Below are 18118 nucleotides of genomic sequence, written 5' to 3' on the forward strand. Positions count from 1 at the left end.
TTTAACTAATTTTATAGTTATTTTGGAAATTTTGTTGTTAAAATCAACTAATTCAAAAACAGTAATACGAATTAGGCGCAGAGCTAATTTCGGTCGTTCCGTGCATGTAAACTAATTTGTATGCATGAAAAATTCTATCGAAAATAATTCTTAGAGAATTTTGGATGCCCTGAAAAGGACTCAGGCGATCATTCACCTCGAATGTGAAGAAACAGTAGAATCTCGATGAAGGTGTTCCTCGTGCGGGACAAACGGCGCATCAAACAAATCAGCAGAAGGTCCACCTACTGATGTGCACAGCAACTTTCTCTATGACATTAACGAAACGCATAGAGTCAGTGCAAGTCAGTTCGAGACTGATTCGTGTTTTGTGAGAGTGCTTTTGTTAAATACGAGCGCACGCTTTGACTAGCGGATTTCCTATGGAAATCGTAAACGTATGTATATGGAACTGTCGTCTCTGTTAGGGAAAATTTGAATTTAATTGAAGTATCAATCGTAATCTGCAATATGTAGTTTTATCTACTCGAAGCGAAGCGTAGAAATATTTCCAAACAGTAGTTGTAATGTTATTAAATATATGTTCAAAAATAGTTGAATTGTAAAGGGTGATTTTTTAAGAGCTTGAGAACTTTTTTAAACAATAAAACGCATAAAATTTGCAAAATCTCATCGGTTCTTTATTTTAAACGTTAGATTGGTACATGACATTTACTTTTTGAAGATAATTTCATTTAAATGTTGACCGCGGCTGCGTCTTAGGTGGTCCATTCGGAAAATCCGCTTTTTTATCGACAAATTTTGTTCAGCGATGAGGCTCATTTCTGGTTGAATGGCTACGTAAATAAGCAAAATTGCCGCATTTGGAGTGAAGAGCAACCAGAAGCCGTTCAAGAACTGCCCATGCATCCCGAAAAATGCACTGTTTGGTGTGGTTTGTACGCTGGTGGAATCATTGGACCGTATTTCTTCAAAGATGCTGTTGGACGCAACGTTACAGTGAATGGCGATCGCTATCGTTCGATGCTAACAAACTTTTTGTTGCCAAAAATGGAAGAACTGAACTTGGTTGACATGTGGTTTCAACAAGATGGCGCTACATGCCACACAGCTCGCGATTCTATGGCCATTTTGAGGGAAAACTTCGGAGAACAATTCATCTCAAGAAATGGACTGGTAAGTTGGCCACCAAGATCATGCGATTTGACGCCTTTAGACTATTTTTTGTGGGGCTACGTCAAGTCTAAAGTCTACAGAAATAAGCCAGTAACTATTCCAGCTTTGGAAGACAACATTTCCGAAGAAATTCGGGCTATTCCGGCCGAAATGCTCGAAAAAGTTGCCCAAAATTGGACTTTCCGAATGGACCACCTAAGACGCAGCCGCGGTCAACATTTAAATGAAATTATCTTCAAAAAGTAAATGTCATGTACCAATCTAACGTTTAAAATAAAGAACCGATGAGATTTTGCAAATTTTATGCGTTTTATTGTTTAAAAAAGTTCTCAAGCTCTTAAAAAATCACCCTTTAGAAGCTCAAAATCTGACCACTCTTTTGTACGGTTTTATGTGTTAAAATTTTGAATTTGCACCCCTGACGTAGTTTCACGTCAAAATGGCTTATATCATGCAATATTCATCCTGTAGAATAACGACAACGAAATTCTCATATTTTCAAAAAAAAATTGTGCTCATGAAAAACGAAATTTTGCTATTATTTTTAAGAGGTGCATTTCATGACACTTTACCCTATCATTTCGTGTGACAGATTTACTGGAGTTTGGAACTAGTTGAGTGCAGGAACGGTAGCTACCGGAAATCTACGATGGCTTCCTCTGTATCTTCTGTATCTGTTTTCAATCTTTTAGCTTTTCCGGGCATTTCTGATCTACAATTGATGTCTTTTGGCTCGACAAACATTGGATTTTTTTATTAAAAGACTTCTCGCTTGATTCTACTGTTTACACAAATAGTGAGTGAATAGGTAGTAGAGAAACGGTAGACTTGATAAGATTTGGTTGGTTTTCGGATTTTGTTAAAAAAAGTACTAAAACGGTCAACAAAAAATACTGCGGATTCTTTAGAAGTAGTGTCTTGTTTCTTGGAAAATTATTTAATTTTCTGATAGAATTGAGCAGAATTTCGAATGGCTTAAGTGTCTAGCTATCAGTGCGACGACTAAATGCCTTTCTTCATATAACAGATCGGCTGAAAAGTTCGTATCGTTTCTATGAGAGGGCGCCACTAGAATTAAATCCATACCATTTTTAGTTAGTACCAACCTTCAAAAGATACGTGTATAAATTTGACAGCTGTCTGATTATTAGTTTGTGAGATATTGCATTTTGAGTGAAGCTACTTTTGTTATTGTGAAAAAAATGGAAAAAAAGGAATTCCGTGTGTTGATGAAACACTACTTTTTGATGAAAAAAAGTGCCGTCGATACCAAAAAATGGCTTGATGAGTGTTATCCAGACTCTGCACCGGGCGAAGCAACAATTCGTAAGTGGTTTGCAAAATTTCGTACTGGTCATATGAGCACCGAAGACGATGAACGCAGTGGACGTCCAAAAGAGGCTGTTACCGTGAAAAAAATCCACAAAATGATTTTCAATGACCGTAAAGTGAAGTTGATCGAGATAGCTGACACCCTAAAGATATCAAAGGAACGTGTTGGATATATTATTCACGAATATTTGGATATGAGAAAGCTTTGTGCAAAATGGGTGCCGCGTGAGCTCACAATCGATCAAAACAACAACGAATTGATGATTCTGAGCAGTGTTTGGAGCTGTTATATCGAAATAAAACCGATTTTTTTCGTCGATATATAAAAATGGACGAAACATGGCTCCATCACTACACTCCGGAGTCCAATCGACAGTCAGCTGAGTGGACTGCACGCGATGAACCGAACCCAAAGCGTGGAAAGACTCAACAATCGGCCGGTAAGGTTATGGCGTCTGTATTTTGGGATTCGCATGGTATAATTTTCATCGACTACCTTGAAAAGGGTAAAACCATCAACAGTGCCTATTATATAGCGTTATTAGAGCGTTTGAAGGACGAAATTTCAAAAAAACGGCCACATTTGAAGAAGAAAATAGTTTTGTTTCATCAAGACAATGCACCGTGTCACAAGTCGATGAAAACCATGCTGAAATTGAACGAATTGGGCTTCGAATTGCTCCCTCATCCACTGTATTCTCCAGATTTGGCCCCCAGTGACTTTTTCCTGTTCTCAGACCTCAAGAGAACGCTCGCTGCTAAAAAATTTAGAAGCAATGTAGAGGTAATCGCTGAAACTGAGGCTTATTTTGAGGCGAAGGACAAATCGTACTACAAAAATGGTATCGAAAAGTTGGAAGATCGCTATAATCGCTGTATCGCCTCTGATGGCAATTATGTTGAATAATAAAAACGATTTTTGGCAAAAAATGTGTGTTTCTATTAAACGATACGAACTTTTCAGCCGATCTGTTATATATTGCAACTATCGATTCTCGAAAGCAGAACTCTAACCTCAACCTCTAGTACAGTAACTCCAGTTAATACATCGTGTGAAATTGACTGTAATACGAGAAACCGAGAATATTCCGAATAATCACCTTCGGTGACATTATGGCCGTTTTTTGTAGAGGGAAGAGGAATACTCATTGTTCAACCTTTTATCGTGAATACGACTTACTTTATTTACCCTGTAATACAATTAGTAGAACTCAATCGTGAATATCTCACGTTGTACTTAATCCAACGGCATAATTTTTGCTCCATGTTATCGTGAATATAATTAGCAATTTATGATAAAATTTTCAGTAGTATGAAATAAGTCTAGCTATCTAAAATTTTTGGTATCAACGAGTATCAGAGAGAAAAATTCATGACTTTTTCTAGTCTTTCTCGTGTAAGTGTGTCGTGAATTCGTCGTGTTTCAGTATCGGTGCACCGTTACAATTCTGGAAGTAAAGATATGAAACCTTGCACAATTTACACGATTAATCAACTTATGAGAACGATTTAAGATACTCAGAAGTGTGAAGAAACGTGTTAACTTTATTCGTATTCTCGTCATCCACTTATTCCTCTGACATCACCCACTCACTTTTTCAGTGGGATCACGTGATGACTAGAAAATAAGCGAAAATGGAGACGACAACCTCGGCGAGATTTTCGATCGTGTATTGACAGGGAAATGTACTGCTCTTTGAAAGGGAGAGCACAAAACCGTTTACGGTTCCTCTTGGAAGGGGACAAGACGGAGCTGCCCACTTCGATGGGAAAAAAGGAAGAAAGGCTGCAGAGCCAAGCCAGAGCTGAGAAGATGAAATTGCCAAGCTCGGTGAGATTTTTGACCATATGTTGAAGGGGAAAAGAATTCGTTTTCGATGGAGAGAAAATCGATTACCCGACCTCGATGTGATCTTTGGTTTTGTGATGACAAATATGAGTGTTCCAATTTCGGTGTGAATTTTATACTCAGAAAAAGGAATCCCTTTTCGGAAGGTAGAAGACCAAGTAACCAATCTCGGTGGGATCTTCGGTCGTGTGATGACAGGAAAGGAGCTGCCCTTTCGATGAGAGAAGAAGGCGTAACAAGTTCTATGGGATCTTTGGTCGTGTGATGACATGCAAGGTGATTTTTGTCGTGAATACGACTTACTTTACTATGGGGCGCCTTTTCAAAATTAGCCATATGGAAGAATAAGCAGAACTTAATCGTGAATATCTCGACTTGTATTAATGGCAGCAACATAATTCTTTCACTATTTCATCAAAAAAATGATCAGGAATTTAGAATAATATTTTGAATAGTGTGAATTAACCACAAACAACTCAAAAATTAAGTTTTCTGAAAATTTTTAAAACAACGCGGAAAACTACTTTTGCTTGGGTTTTTTGCGCAAGGACGACGATTTCGAGATAGTCAGGCACATATCTTCAACTGAACGTTATAAAAGGAGAACCGTGGTCGAAAATCGATCATTTCTTGTGCGTTGGATGAAAGCAGACGTCGGAACGAGAAGACGAGAGCGCACCTTCTGCGTGATTAAAAATCTCAAACACTCAGGTCGTAGTTCTCATTTGCTTTCCGGTCGTCAATGCGAGAAGACGCATTAAACCAATTTCGCATCATTTGGCACTGCGAGTGTATGTGTCGGTTTGTACGCAAAGCTAGTTTCAATTCAAGCAATAACGATTACATCAGCTGCTGATGGTTTGCATTGGAGAGAAAGAAAACTAGAAACGAAAAGTGGACAACATTATATAAATTCAGCCGTTCTAATGGCTCTAAATGTTGTCTAAAGAACTATTAAGATTACTTCTTTGCAAATCGAAGGTAGAAATCATCAGTTTAGTGAAAATCCAAAATAATTTGATTTGCTTCGTGCACTTTTCGCTGTGCGAAAATCGTTCGAGAATAAATAATAACAAATATCGTAGAGAATTCCACAATTGGGTCCTTCTAAAAGGCAGAAATGATTCCTGTACAGCACCTTGATAGTTCCTTTCAATGAAATATGCAAATCCGAAATGAGATAATCGACGTCAAAAATCGTTGAAAATTTTAATAATGAAAAGGGGGAAAGTCGCAATTCACACAATCGATCAACTATCAATTCGAATTCGAAAGTGTAAAGAAATCGTGTCAGTTTTATTCGTATTCACGACATCCAGTTGTGTCTCTGACATTACACAGCCGTACTTTTTTATTTAAATTGATAACATTGAGTAATCAATCCCGGTGGATTTTTTTAACTGTATGCTGACAGGTTAGTCCATTTTGGATGGGAGAAGAGGTAGCCATTCTCGGTAAGTAACTGCTACAGTAAAAATAATCATCAGCAGCGCGGTTGAGAGCATCCTTGGGTTTGTTGAACAGAGTGTAAGTAAAAATTTGTTTCAAGATAAATGTGAAGAAATTTCGGAGAAGTAAGAGACAGCTGGAACTCTAACGCTATAGCGAAGCATACTGACATAAAAAATCATTTTGGAAAGGAGAAGAGGGCGTAACTTTTCTCGGTGGGATCTTTGGTCATGTGATAACAGGAAAGGAGCTGCTTTTTCAATCCGGGAAAATGGCGTAACCAGTTCCATGGGATCTTTGGTTGTGCGATGACACGCAAAGGAAACCTTTTCATAGTTTAGAAGAATGAGTATACCTCGGAGGGATTTTTGAACTTATTCTGATAATAGAAAGAGAAGATTGTTTGACTGAAAGAAGATAGAGGAACTTCTCCGTTCCTTCTGGATTTTTGGAAATTTTTGACCGCATTTTTGCAAGAGAGAAAATCGTTCAACCGTCCTCGATGAGATCTTTGGTTGTGTGATGACATATAAGTAGATTTTCGGAGCGGAGAAGATGGAGTAACCAAGCTTGATGAGATCTTTGGTCGTGTGATGACAGGTAGCGAGTGTTGGAAGCGCCTTAAAACTACGTCTGATCTCTGAACTAATAGGAGTGACTGATGATTAACGAAACGTCATTGAAAGAATACGGACCGAGAAAAGCGGAAAAGACCATTGAGACTAAAAGTATTAGATAGAAAATAAGTTACGGAGAATCCACATACTTCCCGATACATTGAAAATGTTCGAAGTTGTATCGCTGCTGGATGTGTATGTTGGATATGTTATACGCCTCCAAAAGGCGGGCTATTTGTACCACCAACTTCCAACTCACCATTCCGCATCGATACACCTAGCGATCACCATGGCGGCCAGAATCTAGAACTGAACATGTTTGAATCGATAGTCGACACTTCTCCGACATAAAGTCCTTTGTGAAACCTAAGATTGCCATAGCGTACTATCTCGTGACAGTGATGTCGGACGATAGAAATCTCATCTGGGGCCCCGATTGAGAACTGCTACAATCAAAGTAATCATCAATAGCGCGGTTGAGAGCATCCTGTTGTGGTTTGTTGAGTAGAGTGCAAGTGAATAGTAAAAAGGCTAAAGCATACCAAATTTTGCCAGAAGCTCAGTGCTGCTCTCGTAAAGCCTTAAGGTCGCAAACCAAATGTACATACGAGGAATTCTGTCATTAAATCAATGAAACTCAAACTTTCTATGGGGATGAAAGGCAGATAGACAACCATTTCTATACGCAGAAGTCCTGAATTCTTTGGTTTGTTGAGGTATTCGTGTTTGGAGGAATACAGCAGAACTGTGTGGATATGATGGACCTGCCACGAGCTCTCACAACTCTACGACGAACACAGTTATTCGAAAGGAGGACAAAATTGGAACTCTGCAACAACAGCGTCCTTGTGGGATCCAGCTGTCACAGCACAACGAACAATATAAATGTCATTTGATAAGCAGAATTGAAGATCAAATTTGGTGGTTAAAACCGGGTCTAAATAAATCTTTTAAAATAAAAAAAAATAATCAGATTCGATTAAAGTCAATAAAGAATGGATTAGATTCGGATGCACTCGCCGAGTGAAGAGTTTTCAAAAGAAAGAGTGACCTTTTTCAGCCTGAAATGGTTAGTTCCAGGCCACCTCTAGAAGGATTCCCAATAGTACATCATTTAACCAACTGAAACTCGAATCAACCAATGTACGAATCGAATGCAGCCGGTTGAGTGGAATCTGAAATCATCATGGCAGAAGTTTTGGGGTAATTGGAATAATATAAATTTCAAATTATACCATGTTTGATCTAGAACATATCGAAGCCAATCCTACATGACGATGTGGATCGACGAAGTTTATCATCTGAAACTCACCTCCTCGTTCGAAACATCGTTCCGTGAATTATGTAAATCACGCCCGGACCAGTTCCGTACAAGGCAACGACACTCGTATCACGTCCGTATGTGGATCCGTTAAGCTTGTGTGGATTCGTTTTCATTCAGAGCCCTTCGCCGAGCCGGGTCCTGTTTTCGTGGAATCGTCAAGTGAACGAACTACCGCGCGTCTCCATTGAAATGTGAAATTCGCCGGAAACGGATGGCCATTTTCTAGCGTATGTGGATTCGATGCTGAGCTCACCTCACAATAGCTTATCGCAGCGTGGTATTTCGGTTCTGGGAATTTTGAACTAACAATTCTGATGACCAGTGCCGATACCGGGGGGTCATCCCACGCTGTCTCATTCCAGTTTACCTATTCGTGATTAGATAGTAGAATATTCCTTCAAGTATGCGCCATCATCAGTTCGGATTCGTGAGCATGACGACAACAACAGCAGGCTACCATCGTCAAAAGTGTCCACAGCCGGTGTCGGTTGAAATGGCGTATCTGAACGCGGTTTCAGCACATTTTATTATCAACATAATCAGGCAATTATCATAAATTCAATATTATAGTCGACGAAATTTCTCCCTCTCCCTCCCCAGGGCTCCGGTTTTCTTTCATACTCTAGCTAAGAGCTTGGTTTTTCTCTGTCCAGATTTCGGAGGGGGTGCTTCATAGCGAACCGACGACCGGAATGACTTGTAATGAAAAATGTAGTCCCATCTCATGAATTATGCGCTTATTGTTAATACCCGTAAAATGAAGAACGCTATGTCTTTGTTATCAAGCGATTTGCCATCGCCATCAGGAATGAGTTGAGCTTAATGAGTAATGTTATTTTTATTTTATTAGCGATAAATCTATTCCGTTTCATTTCGCCCTGTTGAGGAGGGCACTCTTTTTTCGCCTATCGGGCTAATTATGATTGCCATCGACGGGGAACGCTGGCAAATAAATCATCTCACGTGCAGGTGCTGTGCCGGATATTTTTTTTTCTTATTCAATCCCAGAGGTTGGAATTTTTTTCTTTTTTTTTTGGTTAGCGAGTACATAACATCTGCAGCAATCTCACGGTTCCGTTCGATCATTGCGTAGGAGTGGACGAGGAAGCTCAGTTTGTTATCGGGTAGGGCCTCCAAGCCACTTGCGGAGTTGACGCTAGCAAAAGTAAAAATCGATTGGGGGAGCGGTTTCGGTGAGAAAAAGTAAACACTCGAGTTTTGCTTCTGTTTGCCTTCTTTTCATGTTGTTTACACCAGTTGAATGTTGTGTTGACTGTTTTTTCATAATCTGTTTATTTGACACGGCTGAAGGCCTGTACAACTCAGATCCGGATTATCGTGTCACAACCAATTTATAGACGATGCTTGAAATTGCCCAGAAACTTGGTTCTCTCACTGAGACGGGGAGATGTTCCAAGTCCCATGGTGGTATCTTCATCTTAACTCTATCTAGAATAACCAAGGAGGGTACAGAAGATTCCATTTTTTCCTTATATTCCTCCAATTTAAGTTCCTTAAGATTGAGAAGTACTGGGCTATCCTGCTTCATGATAGCCCAGTACTTCTCAATTAGTCACAGTTCCGGAGCGTTTGGATGATTTAAGTCCATCGCCACGAAGTTGACCTCAGTAGCCTTGTACCATTTAAAAACGTGTTTCAAGTCATGGTACGAGGCTAAATCCTACCAGAAATGTGTAGGACCATTATGTGGTTTCTAGAAGTGGAAGTAGCGCTTTTCATATGAGGAAATTACTTGCCCTAACCTTCATCTTAACCCTCTAATAAGTGAAACAAGGGAATGAAAGACTAGAAACTAGATTGTGGAACTGAATTCAGTTCCTTAAATCAGGTTCGGAATTCAAAACAGAATTTGTAAAAATAATTTCATGAACTGAATTTTTGATTTTGAATTCTGAATCGTAATTTCGAAACTGTATAATTCCAACATTCCGAATTTAGTTCCGATTCTGACCCAGAATTTAGGTTCTAGTGTGGATAAATAAATAATGGTTAGAGGAACTCATCAGTTGTAAGCATCGGATATCATATCACTTCGTTTTAGAACCATGAAAATACTCCCAAAGAACTGGGTATGAAAATCTACAAAAAACAACTACAGGTTGAGATTGAAAACCGTGTGAAATTTTTATGCACATAATCGATCATAAAATTGCAATACGGCATTAGTTGATTCTTGCCTTGGCTGTTTCAACTAAAAAGTTCCTTGGTTCAACCAACACTTCTGCTGATTCATTCATAATCAGGTTGTTGAAAAATTAGTTGTTAATTTAAGTTTTCAGAAGATCCTGTCCAAAATTTTACAAACAAATAAACTGGATAAGATGTTTAAAATGTGATAAAAGTAACTCTTACGCTGTGCCAATACATTTACAGGGTCCGGCACTCGCAGTGTAACCAATTAAAAAGGCCATAAATTCAGTTTGGAAAATTACTTTTACTTAATTCAAAGTACAAAATGTGTAAAAATAATACAAAATTCAGAATCAATTCACTTTTGCTCGATATGACCACATTTTGCCTTGACTTGATGACTTGAGAGAGCGAAGGAGTTGCTTCGTTTGGCCGAAAGCGGTCAATTTCCGAACATTGTATTTTCTGACGAGAAAATTTTTCCAATTGAGCAATTCGTAAACTCTCAAAACGATAGGTTTTACTTGACCGACCGTTCATACGAGAATTTGAGTCATCGATTGGCCACCAGGAGGCAGCACCCGCAACAGATAATGGTTTGGGCCGCTGTAACCGCAGATGGGCGCTCTCCAATCGTTTTCATCGAGCCTGGCGTCAAGGTAAATGCGACATATTATCGGGAAAGTATTCTGGAGGTTGCTTTGAAGCCGTGGGAAGACAAACATCTCGGTGGCAGACCATGGACGTTTCAGCAGGACTCGGCACCGTCACACAAAGCTCGAGTGAACCAAGAATGGCTGAAAAACAACGTTCCGAACTTCATCACGTCCACAAAATGGCTCTCGAATTCACCAGATGCGAATCCAATGGATTATTCTCTTCGGGCCATTTTGGAGAGCAAAGTCCGAACTAAAAGATACACCAGTCTCGAGGCGCTGAAAAAAGTTATTGTCCGCGAGTGGGCCAAAATACCTGCAAGTCACATTCGGCCAAACGAAGCAACTCCTTCGCTCTCTCAAGTCATCAAGTCAAAGCAAAAGGTGGTCATATCGAGCAAAAGTGAATTGATTCTGAATTTTGTATTATTTTTACACATTTTGTACTTTGAATTAAGTAAAAGTAATTTTCCAAACTGAATTTATGGCTTTTTTAATTGGTTACACTTCGAGTGCCGGACCCTGTATTTGAGCTACGTTGAAAATGAAACATTCGATTTCTTGTTTTATTTTTAATTTAAACGAATCTTGCAAAAATGTCTTCAAATGTTTTTCACGAATACCATTAATAAACACGTTTTAAAATCTTCCAAGACAATATTCTCGAATGAAGTTAGCGACTGCAATACACTTCAACATCAACATTCTCAAATGATATGATCTGAAGACAGACTTTTTTATACTTCGCTCATCATATTTTGAGTTACAACGGTTTAATGGAGGAGTATTCTAACATGCATTCACTAATTTTGGTTATAATTCGTAAAATCGCTCAGAAAAAATAACTAATTTTTAGTTCAAATATTGATAATTTGATTCTTTTTTTTTTTATTCAAAAGATATTTTATTCAGGCCTATTTGCGTACAAGCTTTACGTGGCCGATTTAGCTGAGTTTTTAAATAAAAAAATTTTTTTTGTATTGGATCTCGTTGTCACCCTTTTTCTAGGGGGAGAGGAGCTTCCATTTTCCTCCTGCGAGGATAGAGGGGCACTTCGTTCGTGGTTCGTCTCGTCATCCATTGCCGCATCGGTGGTATTGTTGTTGATTTCGTTGCTGGTTGCTGTAGATGCGCTTTGTTGTACATTGTTTGCAGTTGCTGGTTGGTTGGATGGTAAGCTGTTAACTGCAGCTGGTGTACTTTGTTCTATAGGGGATACGTTGGATGGTTTCGTTGAAGAGGATGCTTCACTGTTGTTGGTGACTGTCACAGGTGTACTGGGGTTGCTTGGGGTTGTGAAGGAAGCACCGTTGTCCTTTGGTATAGTTGTCTCCTTGTCCGGTTTATCACATGGCTTACCGTAGTGAACAGCTTTTTGGCAATATTGACATGTGGCCATCTGATTGTCATAGGTAACAAGTGATTTGCACGGTATTCTTGTATCCTGACCGAATGTCACATAAGAAGGTATAGGCCTCCTCAAGCGCATGCGTAATAAACGTACGCCATTTGGAATACCGGGAAAAAATTCCTCCACTTTTCATCTTCGATAGAGAGAATCTCTCCGTATTGGGACATAGTTTTGCGAATATAAGAACCGTTGACGCTTGAGAGAAGATCATGCACACGCACTTCTATAGCACTATCTTCCATATATACTGGAATGTTGTACTTGATATTTTCATGCTCCACATAGTGTACATTATTATTGTCTTTAGCGAATTGAATTGCATCCAACTCTTTATAGAACTGGATATAAACAACATTATTGGTCTTATTGCATTGGAGTAAATGCACACGTTTAATGTCAAGATTCATTTGCTCCTTAAGCAAACCTTCAAGTTCTCGTATCGAAGGTCGAATTTTGCACTGTCTGAAGTCAACAATAATTGTATTCTTTCGTACCGACGGTAGCTTCTGTTCATTTGGTTCACTCATTTTCGAGGTCTATTGTTCACTACACAATACTGTACTTGGTTTCTTCTGTCCCCAACGTAAGCGGTTTTGTTTGTCGACTGACTTGGATGAGATGTAAACCCGAACTGAATTTGATTCTTATTAATTATTGAAAATAACGGGGTAGAGTATAGTGTAATAGGTTAGTCGATGTCTTTTCATGTAGCGCCCCTGGGTTGTATTCCTAATCCAAGTATTTCTGGTACGAAAAGGTGAATGACCTTGAGGTTAAAACCTCAATTGTAAAATGAAATTTGTTATCCCTTTATCAACACAATCATACCATACTTCAACAAAAACATTATTATTAGTGGTATGATAATGCCTTTCTCTTGTCTCTTACACAATCTCATTAAAACCATTCAGTCAATTTGCTCTTCCCAACCGTAAAAAACGAATGGTTTGCCATACTGAAGACGTGTGCAAGGCGAACGACCGGAAAGGTTAAAGCCGAAGTAAAATAAAGACTAGGGAAAGTCTGATGACTTGTGAACAATTTCTGGAATTACTCAGGATAATTCACCAGTTGTTCTAAACTGTTGGCAATGAAAACCGTACGGATTTTTGTAGGGTTCGAAGCTGACAAATTTCAACCAATAGCTTTCAAAACCAATTTAATGTCATTTTTTCAGGTTTGTCTACAGATTTGCAAACATTCCTCTGGTTTCCTTCCTGCTTCCATGTCGTAAAAGGTGACAACCGCAGGAATGCTTTTTTCCTTCATTTTGCAGATTTTTCCAACATTTTACGTCATATATTTTACTTCATTATCTTTTCATTTAACCAAACATTTTTTTAAATAAATTCTCAAAATTGATCTCTTATCTATTTCCACCTAGCTTCTGAGAATAGGTTTGCTTGGTATTTTTGTCTTTCTCATAAAGAAAAGTTATGCTAGCACTGTGATAACCGACTTTTGAACCGAGGCCTAAGTGTCATATACCATTCGACTCAGTACGTCGAGTATGCAAAATGTCCGTGATATGTACAAAAAAACTTGTCGAAATCGATTCAGCTATCTCAGAGAAAATTTCGCGGCAAAAAAAAAACTCGAAAGGTGCACGCACGCGCGCACACACACACACACAGACATTTTCCGATCTCGTCGAGCTGAGTCGATTGGTATACAACGAAAACGGATCATTTCGCCGAAGAGGTCATTTCACCAAAAGGGTAATTTCGTTTACATCACATAATGAATTAGAAATACAGAAATACAATTAGAAATTACAGGATTTTTTCTTCTTCCATAGATCAATGTATTGAATGAGTACACGGTTAAAATAAAATACCCATTTATGAACACAACAAATTCACGCTGTCAAAAGTTGGGTACTTTTTTACATAAACCTGGTGAAATATTTCCCATATCCACATTGCTGGTCAACTAAATAAATGGGTCAAATAATACGCATAAGTGATTGAAAAAATGATTGAGTGATTTTAGAAAGCTAGAGAACGAGTCTCTAGTAATCATCAGAATTAGTGCAGAGCTTGCTTATTTGTCATGTATGAGCAAGTTCTAATATCAATCTAATTAAGGTTTCGATTTGTTATGTTTGACGGGGGGGTTAGACTCTAAATGATGAAAAAAATCATTAATTTGCCAACTTTTTTCAGAACTATCGTTCAACAAAATAAATTCAAATATTTTGTATAATAAAAAGCATCATTCGAACAACATTTTGTAATATTTTCGTTGAAAAATATTGAGAAATAAGTCGTTGAAGAGATACTTCTTAAAAATCATGATTTGCGGTGTTCACTGTATCTCAGCGCAGACTAATCAGAAGTGAACAAATCAAAGTAGCATAGTTAGAGCAGAAGTTTTTGTAGACCCCAACGTTTCTGTTTGATTTTTTTTTAATTTTTTGAATTTTTGGTGGTTGTGAAAACTACAATTTTTCACGAAAAAAATGACGATGGACACGGATTTTCAAAACCTGCTTTCGATAAAAACGCGTTTCCAGTTTATAGTCTATAAAATCGAACGAAACATTCTCAAAAAGCCATATTTTTCCTTTTGAATGAAGCATTTCGAGAATGTTTTGTCAAGTTTTTAAGTCAATCGAAGCAGGCCAGTGTGCGCAGCTCTTATTTCTTCGTAGTATGACATCGGCAAAGATAAAGGCCCATAACTTGCTGAGTTTTGTTCCGATAAGCTTTAAAATTTCACAGAATATTCTTGAAATGTTTTACTATCAGAAAATAGAAAGAAAATAATAAACAATTTTTCAAAAGTGTTAGACCCTACCCGCCCCTAAATTGAGAATATCTCGGCTTGTATCGAACCCAGTAACATTATTTATTCTCCATGCTATCGAAAATATGATCAGCACTTTACGATTAAATTTTCAGTAGTGTGAAATAACCACAATTAACTCAAAATTAAAGTTTTTTAAAATACTTGATTTAAAAACAGCTTTAAAGTGATATTCACTGCCAAAAACAGGCGCTCAAAATTTCAACCGCATGAATTAAACGAACCATCGCACAAAGCGTAGCGTGCAAAACCGACACATAGAAATTCAGAATATTTTCAGTGACTAGATACAGTGGGCTTACGACAGTTGTAGAATTCTTAAAATCCAAGATGGCGGCTTTCGGTTAGTGGATATACTTCTAAATCGCTATATAAATTGTATTTTCAAGACGGGTTTGACAAGTAAGATATTGAAATTATTGTCATATCAATTCCTAACTTGAATTTATGGCGTTTTCGTTTTTTAAGTGTTTTGCATCTCGAAAAAAATTGAAATATATCGACTCTTGAGACTTGGAAAAAATTTGAGATTTTTGAAATGGAAAAAAAAAATTAATGACAAATCTCGATGAACATTAGAAAAGGTCCCAAGTGCAAGTGACAGTTTCTCTTGGTTTACTTTCTCCTTCAATTATTACGGCAAATTCCAGTAATTTCCAACAAATTCTACAGTGCATATCGAAAGTTGATGGTTTTTGCTATTATCCTATGTAAAGTGTTAGATGGAAAGATTGCAGATTGGACCGTAATACTCGAAAGAGAAAGTAAACAAAAAGAAACTGTCATTTGCACTTAGGACCTTTCCTCGTGTTTGTCTTCAAATTTCTTAGAATTGCATGAAACGATGAGATCTGGTGTTATTTTGAAATATTTTTTTTTGAAATTTTAAGACATGTGACAACAAAAAAACTCCATTTCAGAAATCTCCAAGTCCCAGACCTCGACGTTTCATGCCATTTCAAGACTTTTGGCATAAAACAAAATTCGATTTCGGAAATCTCGCCAAGATCGAAAATGTTCAAACTTCGTCCGCTGGGCGGAACTCCTTACCCATATCCGATTTAGCTCAAATTTTGTATAGGAACTTTTTTTGAGGTGCTTAAACGAAAGTGAAGATATCCTCGAAATATTGGCACCCTAATATACAGCTTCTAGTAACAACAAATGTTGGACTAACATCCCTTCCAATTCCATAGTCGACATAATTTCAGGCCTGACCCGGGCCGGTACTGATAGATGAATTCTAGGGTGCACATCAGTTCATGTTGAACTGTTATGTGTCATTACTGATGAAGTCCTGGACGTAAACAATTTTAGTGGACATAGTGGTTGTTTTTAGCTAGTAGTCATCCAGGGGTTTGTTTTCAAGTATTCTACTTAAACCAAGCACGTCTGACTGTTTATGCTTAGTTTTAATTTTACGTTTCGTTTAATCAAAGGACTCAAATATTAATAGTTTTTACCGATTTGTTTTAAAAATTTTCGAATTTCAAATTTAATAAAAAATGAAACCCTTCAAAAGTTATTTTTAGCACGCCTTAACTTCTTTAAAGGCAGGATACAGTCACTCGAAAATTTGTCCTATTATCGCTGGTCTGCAGCAAACAATAAACAGCTTCCAGAACGACTCGTGTTATTCACAGCTCTTAAGCTTAGCAAATTTTTCCTAAAATCTTCAACATATTTTCCTATAATTCAATTCCAGCGCTTCTTTGGATGGTTCACTTCTCCCCAGATTCAGCAAAACAGCGACAAAAAGCCACTCGCCACTTTCACTTTGTCAAGTCAAAGTCTTGTCAATTTGCACGCGGTTTCTCAGTTCTTTTTTGTGGCTTTTTCTGCTTTTTCCACTGCGGTAAAATCACAAATCCATCCCAGAGCGACAGGTATTTTTCAGAGAGACGGTTAATTTAAGGCCCACTGAGAACTTTAGACGGCGCCGATGCAGCCCCGTACCGAAGAATGTTTCTCTCCAATGAAAGTTCAATAATGGATTCTACAAATTGGTTTAAGCTTCACTAATAGGGTTTTTGTTTACGTGATGGTTTTCAGCAGAGTCTTTGATTACCTTTGTCTGTGTAGTGCAGCGTGTGACCAGTTCACATGCTACAGGAAATTTTCTGATTTGAGGAATCTTGTGCCAACTACCAACCTCAGCATTATGGAGTCGTGTTGTTCAGCCACAGTAGCCATGGAAACGAGTTTTTTTTTGTTTGTCTGAAGATAAATATCCGCTGAAAAGTTTCGACGGCAGGCGAAACGTAGAAAAAATATACTCACCCAAAAATCAATCATTTATCAATTTTTTTTCGATCCGAAACGATAAACAGAATCCTACAATCGTTAAATGAGCATTCAGCCTTGATGTGTTCCAGTAATCGAAATATTTCTATAGCAAAGCCTCCCCCGCCTCTAAATATTACGCATCGATAATCGAATTGTTGCTGTTATTATTGTCACACTTTACCCGTTATACACACAATAAAATTTACTCCCACACTGTCGTACGTACCTAAACACACCGTTCCGTTGTGGGAACGAACCTCTCACCGTAAATGCACTCACTTATCCGGAAATTGAATTTATTTCTTGATGAATTGGTTTTTTCTATGTCTTCTTGCTACCTAACACCGGAATGTCGAGAGGAAATTATTTCATCAGTATTTAAACACTTTTATATTTGTTTGACATTAATTACGTTTTCCATTATTGTCGCCTTTGTTTTTTTTTCCTTCACTTCAACTAAGTTTATTATTCTCGCATCAACCAAACACTTATCTGTTGCTCTGAAGAAAACCGGATGACAATTGAAGACTTCCCGGCTAACGCACTATCGAACGAACTACCGAACGGAATTGGAACCGGCAACGCTGAACGCCAAGATCGTCACGGTGGCGTTTCGTTTCCCAAGAGTATCGTTTGGTAGCATTAGCAATTCCCGGCTGGTTTATTCTTCACCTTCTTACCCCTCCTCAACGGATCACACCGGGGCGCGACACGACGTGATGGGCTTGTTGCAGCAGGTGGGCGTCAGCAGTCCATGTCCACGGGCAGAGAGACACACCTTCCCATCAGAACCAAATATTCCACACAACGCGTATCCAACAAATCCGTTTTGCTGGCCTCGAACCTTCCGCGGAGAATTGTGCGACCGGACTGATGATCTAGTCGCAAGGAACAATACAATAAATATTTACTACACCACCGGAACGGAATCAGATGGACGGAATCTGCGCAGGTGCGGCGAAACGTTGGACCACGTGCTCCCGCTTCCGACGAAAGAGCCGAAGGTTTGTTTGATAACAGAACGAACTCGAGCCGGCATACGAAACGTTTCTTCCTGTA

The 18118-nt window shown here is 38.4% G+C and overlaps 1 protein-coding gene across 3 annotated transcripts in view; it reads right to left on the bottom strand.

The window, feature by feature from the left end:
• Nucleotides 1–17916, bottom strand: part of LOC131426540 (uncharacterized) — a 174406-nt gene extending 156490 nt beyond the window's left edge. Inside the window, exons 1-2 of one of the 3 annotated variants that reach the window (XM_058589354.1) lie at nucleotides 17054–17916; nucleotides 16842–16990 (exon numbers count right to left, since the gene is read on the bottom strand). The gene's annotated coding sequence lies outside the window, so the exon portion shown is untranslated. The remainder of the gene's footprint in view (nucleotides 1–16841; nucleotides 16991–17053) is intronic. The other 2 variants (XM_058589355.1, XM_058589353.1) reach the window with 2 other exon arrangements.
• Between the last annotated feature and the right edge of the window lie 202 nt (nucleotides 17917–18118).

The sequence above is a fragment of the Malaya genurostris genome, chromosome 1, assembly GCF_030247185.1.
Source record: "Malaya genurostris strain Urasoe2022 chromosome 1, Malgen_1.1, whole genome shotgun sequence".
Taxonomy (NCBI): domain Eukaryota; kingdom Metazoa; phylum Arthropoda; class Insecta; order Diptera; family Culicidae; genus Malaya; species Malaya genurostris.